Genomic DNA, 10566 nt, shown 5'->3' with positions numbered 1-10566 from the left:
ATTTTTTCTCCAGTTGCAGTTACATTTTTGAGCTTTAATAAATTATTTTGTAACCTACGACTAACACCGAACATGATATTCAGCAAAAGGCGACACACTCAAGATAAATCACAAGGAAAACGTCTTACAAAAAACTGACTCCAGCATCTACGTCATTATATTAACAGTAATTTATCCGTTAAGGTGCTACCTAACGATAACACGTACATGTTAAAACGTTTGAAGACTGTCAAAAAACTGCGTAAATGCGCCATTGATTTATCATTTTATGGAATGGATTATTACCATATTGCAATTATACATGAAATACCTGAAAACGTAAGTTTCATACAACGGAGCTATTTTTCTCGAGTTTTTTCTAGGACAGTTGCCATTAGCTTCCAACATATTCTATTCATTATAATCCAACATATTCTACCGTTAGCTTTGGCTTGTGTTTTCTGGATCATCCAGATTTTCCCGGTGAATGCATTCAGACATGTTTCCAACTTCCACACTGGCTTTCTTTCCCTATCTCACAATGAGGTTTTATCCATAATGTGTCTCGCAATCAGTTGCGTAGTAACAAATTTGCTTTGGCATACTTACTGATAATGGCTACAAGAATATTTGGTATATTTGCACGCATCGGGAAAGCTGAGTTTATCCTTTGCATAACGCCGAAAGTTAAATATATCGTTAGTGATTGGTATACGTACTGAAATGGCACGGTATCGAAAAGTGAGGTGCCAGAGGATAAATGTCCCTGAGGTTGTGATGTCCTGAGCAAATATATCACGGGTAGTCACTACAAGTGGAAAATTTCGGGAGGTTCCCAAAGCCTTCCCCCCTGATGTGGTCTCCAAAGTAAGTCTGCCGCCTGAATGTGATTGAAGGAAAAATATGCGCACTTACTCTGCATGGAGTGTGTCATCCAATCATAGGGCCCGTTCACACGATACAATAAACGTACGAGCAGGGGCAGATCCAGAAATTTTTCTGGGGGGTGGGGCACAAGGGTCTGACAAGCAAACAATCTTCTCATACTTGAGATTAAAAACAAGGTTAAACAATTACTGTACAAAATATTCTCTTCATTTTGACATAAAAGTTTTTAATATGAAATTAAATGATTGAGGCTCCGTAATACACAAAACAAAACGAACTTAATGATAACGGCATAAATTAATTAATTTATTAAGTGACTGGGGGGAAGGGCACGTGCCCACGTACCTCCTCCTCCTTAATCCGGCTATGCTTACGAGTATATCACGATCAGGCTCCGTGTCTGTTCGTAATATAATTCCCAATAATGGATACTATCATTTAACGAAACATCTAATGAACATCTTTCGTTCTTCGTTGTATACAGGGCTCTGGGTGCGTGCAGAGTGGCACGTTCGTTTTCCGATTGCTATTCCGGCCAAGACCGGCAATCCATCTGCCTCCTCCCGGCATCCGCATATTGAATCATCGGGAGCGAACGTGAGAGAATCTCAGCACGCCTACACTCAAATCCCAATGCGCACCCCCGAACGTCTGAAAGCCATGTACTTCGGCAAGCGAGGCATTCTCCAGAACCAAGTACAAGGTATGGCTGACAGGTAAATCGTCGTGATTATTTAGCAACGGAAATGCCTGGATTGGATGAGCATGCACACTTATCACAAATGAACCTTAAACCCAATTGGCGTAGAAGACAATTCATCAGGGTCGAAAGATAAATTGCTTTAACCGCAAGCTGACACTAATCGGTACCGGTAGGAGAGGAGCTACTCAATCAAATTCGTGAATGTGATTAGTTCAAATCCGTATAGCGTCAACGTTGGCAGAGCTGACAGAGGTTTTGAATATGATAACGGGGGAAAAATGAGCTTTCAAGGGCATCATTAAAATTGGTTTGATTCGTAGGTTATTCAGAAAATTAAAGTAAAAAGGGTCATACTTTGAAAGCCATGTAAATAATCTCTGTTAGGAGTGAATTATCATGGAAATCGTTATGGTGACCCGTGTATATGAAATTGGGAGAATGGAATTTTACACTATGAAATTATCGACCTTGCGAGATTTACTTGAAACACAAACAGAAAACGGATAATATAGGAAAAATATTCTCACATAAATTTACTCTTGCGTTTCTCATTATTTAAATTTTTAATTAAAGATAGAGCATGGATATATTCTCTCATATACGTTGAGGTCACAACCTAGAAAGGTAATAATCATATAAATCTCATTTTTAACTAAAGTACCTATTGGATAAAATCATCGTAAAAATCTCTGTTAGGAAAGACTAGGCGATAGTTATTAAACAGAGCAAATCCCGGTGCTAAGAAAAATGGCTAGATAGTAATGCTAGTCAGTAAGTTAGTTCATGTTAATTAGTTCCACTAAGATCGCAAGAGAGGACAGGTTGAAGGTTCGGAGGTGGATAATCGCTATTACATGAGTGATAGATCAGAAAAAATTATTTCCATGATAAGTTACCACTATTGGATGATTACTCGGTGGAAAACAAGGATGTCATATATTTTTATCAATTATAACTGAAAAATCAAAGTAGAAGTTAACACCATCAATTGCTCAAGAGACAAAAGAGGATTTTGTAATTTGCCGGTGCATACTGCTTATGCTGTCTTCACGGGTTCTCCACCGGGGAAGTAACACGGAGCGTGCCGATGTCCAACTCTTACCCTCCCTCAGGTAGAAAATTTTCGGGTAAGGGTTTCCGTGATTATAACTTCAATTTCGGCTCATTTCACAATAAATGTTAATGTCTATAATAAAATAAACTTACTTACTTCCACAAGGTTTTAGAAATCGACGGGTTTCGGCAGTTACGCCATTCTCAAGTGGTAATTCAGGTCAAAAACCGTTTGTTTATAATTTATTTATATTCTTTAGCCCAAAAATAGCACTAAATGGTCTTTACTTCCGGGGGGGGGGGTTACTACATATAACAATGGACGTTACTGGCATCAATTACCTGGAAAAGAAGATAGAAGTAAGGAAACAATTTATCAGAAAAAACTTATGTTTAGATAAGAAGAGCAAGGTTGTGCGGTTTTGCAAAGCATCACGAGCGAGGCATGTGAGACTTAAGATAAAGGTGAGTGATGAAAACGTTGAGCAGTTCAAATATTTAAGCAGCACGTTAGAGGAAAACCGATACGGTAGTAAGGACATTAGGAAGAGAATTGTGTTAGCAAAGGAGGCGTTCATGAACAGGAAGGAGATTCTGAGAGGTTCGCTATGTAAGAATTTAAAGAAATGTTTAGTGAAGAGTCTGATCTGGAGTGAAGCGCTTTACGATTCAGAAATGTGGCCTCTTAGGAAGGAGGACGAAAGAAGACTCGAGGCATTTGAGATGTGGTTGTGGCGAAGAATGGAGAAGGTGAAGTGGACGGAGAGTAGGAAGAACGACGAAGTGCTGGATATGGTGGGTGAGGAGAGGCAGCATTTAGATGAGATATGGAGGAGACAGAAGATATGGATGGAGCAAGTACTTAGCGAGGAGGGGATGCTGAAAACAGTGATAGAGGGAAGAATGTTAGGTAAACGAGGGAGAGGAAGGAAAAGTATTAGATTTTTTAGATAGAATGAATGGGATTAGGTCTTATTGTGCATGATGGAAGGGGAGGCTACCAGAATTCTTCTTAAGGACTCCATGGAAACCTACCTTAATCGGTAGAATACTTTAATAAATGTATGGAGAATGCTTCTCTACGGAAGTGAGGTATGGACAATGACAGCTACGGAGATATCAAGGGTGGTGGCTTTTGAAAAATGGTGTTTCAGAAGAAGGATCAAATAGATCGACCAAGTAATTAATGAGGAAATCATAAGAAGAGTAGGAGAGAAGCTTCATGGAAACCCTGACAAGGAAACGGAACAAGCTTATGGGTCACATCTTGAAATATAATTGCCTGTTGAAGAAAGTCGTCGAGAATACAAAGAGATAACAAGAACGGAAAAGGAAGACCTCGAATGAACTGTATGGAACAAGTAAAGAAGGCTGTGAAAGAGAAGAATGCGCGGGTGAGAAAAGATTAGTGAACAGTAGAATTGAGTGGAGAGCTACGTCAAACCAATCTTAGGATTGCTGACCAACGATGATGAGATATCATTTAAAACTTCCGCGATGCGATAGCTCATATATTTCGCTTTAAACTTATTAGTTCAATTTCTCTCCCTTTTTTCACTAACTTTCCAGATAACGGGCTTAGAAGCGCTCTTTCACGTGGCGTTTGGTATTCTCAGATCACGATGCGCAACATGGTAGCCCCGACCGTGCTGGCAACCCACTTTCCGCTTGATCGAATCCCATGACTACAATTTTTTCCCCGCTTTCCCACGCCATCACTGGCGACACCGTTCATGTTATCTTCACCGATGCGAGTCCATCTCCCGTCCCTATTTGAAAACCAAATCTCACCAGTTCCATTTGCCGAGACCACTGCGAACATCCCCCAAGAGGTAAAAGGGGTGATTTTTAGCACTGAGAGGAGGACAACGATAGCGGCGAATTCTCGCAGAGAAAACGAAGCGATGAGACAGAGGAAAGTGCGGGAAATACAAGGTTGAACGGAGACCTCTTCCATCACCACCACTAAGAAAACACGTGAATGCCAGCGTGAAAAAATAATGCCAGAAAAGCTTCAACTCAAGGAGACATGAGAATACAGGTGGGATATTGGAAATGTCTTCCCTCAAAACAGGATTTATACTTCATTAAAACATGGCAAGAGGGGATCAAAAAATTTCCCTATAAGCTGAGCGGCGCTCTAGGGCAATGTTTTGACCTACTCTATTGTTGTATTTTATTTTTTCCATGCAATTGAATATCGAAGTTATTTGCAGACCCTATTTTCCAGGATTTTGATACCTTCATGGAAGTTTTTCATATAGTATAAGAGAAAGCAAGGAGAGCGAGAAATATAACTTAGTTGTGTTATATTTTCGAAAGGACGATGAAGTATATACTTGAAAAGGCATTTTCTCAGTAATACCATTTTCTACAGAGAAGAAAATCATCCGCCTTGACCAGGATTCAAACCCGGATCCCCTGATTTCCGGTCAAGTGCTTTAGCCAGTTAAGCTCCCGAAGAGTCATTCTCTCCTGTGGATATTACATGATTACTCGACCGGAAATCGGGGGATCCAGGTTCGAATCCCGGTTAAGGCGGATGACTTTTTTCGCGGATAATCTTTCGCACGATTGTGCATTGCGGTTGACTCCCGTATAAGTTATCGCTGTGGCTAGTCCCGGTATACTTTAAACCATTTTCTACTTCAAAATTAATTTGATCTATTACATGTTATCATCTTTCATGTTCACGGTCTTAGAATTACATGCAACAAGAGAGAAAGTCAAATTACATCCTGGAGCCGCTCTATTTTTTGGGAAATTTTAGCGACTTATAGAACACCTTATCTATCCGTACTCCTCCAACGTGATTTATCATTTCCATGAGACCCTTTACGAAACCTTCCCATCCGATTTGGTGCAGCGAACAGAGCAATCGTCGATACATGTCAAGGCAAATCGTCGAGACATCAAGGTAAATCAAGGATAGGCAGGAGATACATTAGAGACCACGCTGAAGATTGCATTGGAATATAAGTCTTCCACGCCAGGCATAACACAGTGACGCCAGGCATGACTCCAGTAGAAATTCGGAGATACAGTAGAGTCCAGCAAACTTTCACAACGATAACCTGGAAAAGTGGTATATTTCCGCACGATGAAGGCTACGGAACCGACCAGAGCTCGACGGAACCAGATTGCATGAGGTTTTTTGATCAGTTTAAATTTAAAAAGTTATGTGCATTCTTATGCAATTAATAAATTCTTCATGCATTTAAATATCATTCGTTAATAATATATGAAAACTCGTAATTTTTCTTATTTTACTCCTATCTTCACAACGCAGGTATTTCCAAAATCCTGTCACCCTACGATCCACGTTATTCCGGGTTTGCGAGACTGCTGTAACACGAACGAAGATCTCTATCTACGGCACTACGATTTAAGTTCTTCATTTTGGGCGATATAGTGCGTCAGTTTTCGAGGTTTTGCAATCTTTCGCAGCTATCTTAATCGATTTTCTACCAACTACCGGTTGATATCTTCCCTACCTCGGAAATACTTTGTAATTCCGATGTGAAACTTGTATCATCACAGAAGTAACCGACAAGGAGAAACTGAATAAACGACTACAATTTGCAGGAAGATTCTCCAAATCAGCTTCCACTGCAGTGCATAAGACTTGATAGGAAATGGGTGCTACTATTACTGCAAAATAAAGTAATTCAAAATACAAAAAACTGTCAAGTCGAGACATGAATTTTGCTGAGTTTTATGCACAATAATTCCATAATATTTCGGATACACATTTTGTTCTATAAATTATAATATCTCAGCATTTGGAGCCATTTTAACTAGTGGAGTTGCAGCAATTCATACCTCTCAAAATTTATCTCAATATAAAATTTACTTTATGTCTTTGGCATCGATCGCATGTATGTTTTCATCGCTGTTTAATTTGAATTAAAGAACAATGAACCACTCATAACCACGCACCGCACAATCAACGGTGGAAAAGCAATATTTCGAAAATATCCCGGTACTAACGAGAAACCGTCTCATTCATAATGAATTCAAAATCATGTAGATATAAATTAGCTGTAGTACACGCGCAAACAACCGAATTATGAATGGATTTCCATCATGAAATTCTACTTTTCAACAATATAATTAGTCTTCATTGAAACTTTCATGATGTACAATCAGTTAAACCGGTAGAAATTCCCAGAATACTTCCTCAATTCCTCAACCTCACCTCTTCGAATGTAACACACTGAGTGCCAGAAATGTTCCACTCCGTAAATTTCTTTAACTCTAAAGGCAATACACGGGCAATATCGTTGCAAAGGTTATCATTGAAAACATTATTGAACTTGCGAGGATGCGAGCTCGAAATTAGGCAGGGGCTATTTTGCCACCTCGCATCCATGCAATGGGCGTACCCAGAATCAAAACAAGGGGGTGAGGGGGTCAAAACTAGCTGTGGTCGTTCAAGTTGTAACTTTTTTGCACAGAAAAATTAATGAAACCAAAATTTTAAGGAAATGATGACAGCAATTTATTAGTTTTTATAATAATTTGCTTGAACAAAATAATGATTTCCATCTAATTTCCATGTCTTATACTCATATCATTTTTCTTCAAATGAACATTTGTTCATAACTTTTGTCTTGAACTAAATTTATTTTCACTTCTAGGGGGGGCAGTTGACCCCCCCCCCCTCAGCCCCCATCTGGGTACGCCCATGAACCTTGCATTCTCGCATGCGTTCTAGCAATTCACCACTTTTCACCATGCAATTTTGCCTGCGTCTTCGTACATACGTCAGATTGCGCATTGAGGTGCCCCATGTAAAACGGCCTTAAGATAGAAATTCAGCTATCCTTTTGAGCTAATACTTTTCCTATCCATAGGAAATTAGTACTGAAATACCTATTTACACTATCTCACAAGACGACTCTCTGGCTTTCCTTTTCAGGGTTTATCCGAGAATCCGTTCTCCCTATTTCGTTCCGCATCAGCGCAATCGTCACTTCAGTCGTCTATAGGATATATCGAGGGGAAATCAAGGATGGGCACGATAAGGCATTTGAGGATGAAAAAGGCCTTGGAGGCAAAGTCCTTCGCGCAAGCCATAACACGTGGCTCCAGGAGGGATAGCCTTCAGGCACTGTGGTTGCCTTTTTACGGCTCTTCCTGATAAGAAAGGAAAGGGGAATATCCAGAAAAACGCCAATAAAATGCCCAGATGGATCGCATCCTTCTTCTGCATGATAGGTTGGGTTTCCAGGCCGCTCGTTCGAGAGAAAGTGATCACTGAAATTAGGTTAGAGGTCGAGTTTGTGGTCACTTCTTTAGAATAGGGGCTGCCTTTAACACACGAGGAATAATGCAGTGATGTCGCGAAGTGTTGTTGGTAATAATTATTTCTTTCCTTTACTTGTATACTTAATTTTAATTTCTGGACACTATATTTTCTCTATGCGTCTGTTTTTTTAATTTTGCTTTTATTTTTTCTCTCCGGCAGTTAGGTGAAAAAAAGAGGAGAAATGAATGTATCACGGGTCATATTAAAATTTGAAATTTGTGAATATTCGTAAATTAGTGAGACGAACTGTAAAGCGAGACTAATGTCTCAAGGGATGTCAACTTCCAAATATTTGAAAAACTGCACACAAGTACGTACACTCAATGGCGTATTACTGAAATGTTAAAGAGATTTACTAAACTTCTCAAAAAAAATATGAGCTAAAAATTTACATTGAAAGGAAAGACTTTCAAGAAAAATAAGCAAGGAAATTGACAGTTTGCAATTCTTGAAAATTTACAGAGGGCTAATCAAGTCTAAAAATTTTACTTAAACAACTTTTTAAGCAATTTTTTCTCCATTCAATTCAATATAATAATCCTATTCTCTTCCTTCCTCTCCCTCGTTTACCTAACATTCTCCCCTTAATACTGTTATCAACATTCCCTCCCCGATCAGTACTCGTTCCATCCATATCTTCTGTCTCCTCAGTATCTCATCTAGAAGCTTCTTCTCCTCACCCACCATGTTCAGCACTTCGTCGTTCCTCCTCCTCTCCGTCAAAAGGGAGTATAATTGTCAATACGGAAAAATGGCCATTAAAACATCCCCTGTATCCTTACGTAACGAAATGAAAGTCTAATTGAAACTTTGTTGAGCGACTAATTAACATATCCCAGCAAAGAAAAGCAATACTCATCATTGCCAAGGAATGTGCACCGAGTTTTACGCTCGCTATTACCTTCAGATGTACAGAAAAGTATAAGAAAAACAGTCATCCATTCTCTAGTTTCCCATTTACTAATAAGATGCCACGCAAGGCACTGAAGTTCAATCAATACTGCATTCGATGCATTAACATCAGCGAAAAATCTTACGTAACGACAACCCCATGGGAGCTTTGTCTCACTGAGTTTTCACGTACACATCTACCTCACTTTGCATTAAAAAATCTGTAACATAAACTCGCACATAATTATAATACAAACATTTATGCATGCACATTAAACGAAGGGGTAATAACGGCTCATTCACTACTCTAACTTAGAAATGGGTTGATTAAGAGTACTTCAAGAAATGATGGAATGTTCCAATGAGCAAGCGAGCGAATCCATTCTTGTGAAAGTTAACTTACCAGGCAATAATAATGCTTTCGATAAAATCTCGGAATAAAATTTATTTTTTATACTAACATAATGTTTTCCATAATATCTGAGAATAACAAATATTCAGTATTTCTGCGATAATCTTGTAACATACATCTATACGGCATAGGAATATGATACTATCACCCAGTGAAAAAGAAATACTACTCAATAATATGGATTACGACTTCCAATTACTTTAATGCCACCCATTACCCACGTATGGTTTCATTTACTCAACCCTTTTCAATCTAGGTGAGTACCCACCTTACGTTATTCACCCCTTAACCCCCATATCCCAGGGGACGCCTGTAAACCAATTCTCCCCCGCGACCCCAGCTCCGCCATCGGCAGTAAAAAGAAACAGCGGGAGCGGCCCTATATAGCAAAGAGGGCTCCAGGTCGGAGTAGAACACCCAACGCGTTCCTTCCATTCATCCATTATGCACCCAGGCATCCTTCTTCCATCAATCCGCCGACATACACGTTAACTGGGAGGGGTGCCCATAGGGGGAGCTCCCGTTCCTCCACAGACCATCCACCAGAAGCCGCAAAGGTGAAGGTATGGAAGTTTACCTCCGCCAAACCCGACACCCTGCAGTGAGGAGGAAAGTCGAATCACTTCGTTAAGATCCATCGACGTCTTAGTCACGAAGTTGGGAAGTTTGGCGTTAAACGGCTATGGAACGGCAAAGAAACGATCGAGCGATTCCATGAATGAGTTACTCGCCCTACATTCCATTCCAGGCGAAGAGTCGACCTTCGCTCGTTAGGAGAGAAGTCGAACTGTAAAGCTGCATCTCAAGTTGAAACTATTTGATGGTTCCACAAAGAAACTCCTTATCCAGAGCATGATTGCCCTATAAGCTAGCAAGTTAAACACTCAGGCCCTCAAGATCAAGAGAGGTCTACATTCAAATTGTTCTCAAAACTAATAGTACACTGCTCTAAAATAAAATGTTTAATCTTAGTATTGATATATATAGCATGAATGATGTACAGACAAGGGCAGCAATACTTCCTTTTCTTAAACTTAATAAAACGCATCGTATGAATCAGAAAAGTTTTATTTGTTTTTCACAATGTAGGTGCATACCTAAAGTTTTGTTTTAAATAGTCTTGAAGATCAAATCATGCAGATGACGTCCTCCATTCTTGATACATTCAGTTTACCGATTTCTAGTGTTTGTTATGACCTTTTTAAGCATAGCAGGCGTTATTGTGGAAATTTCTTCCTGGATTTTGTTCTTTAAATGTTGTACTTGTACGGTTCACATCAACAAGGGATTTCTGAAAACCCCATAGAAAAAAATCACAAGGGGACAAAT

The sequence above is a fragment of the Ischnura elegans genome, chromosome 6 (genome assembly GCF_921293095.1).
Source record: "Ischnura elegans chromosome 6, ioIscEleg1.1, whole genome shotgun sequence".
NCBI classification, from domain to species: Eukaryota; Metazoa; Arthropoda; class Insecta; order Odonata; family Coenagrionidae; genus Ischnura; species Ischnura elegans.
The sequence above is the reverse complement of the archived record's forward strand: the minus strand, read 5'-3'. Positions refer to the sequence as shown.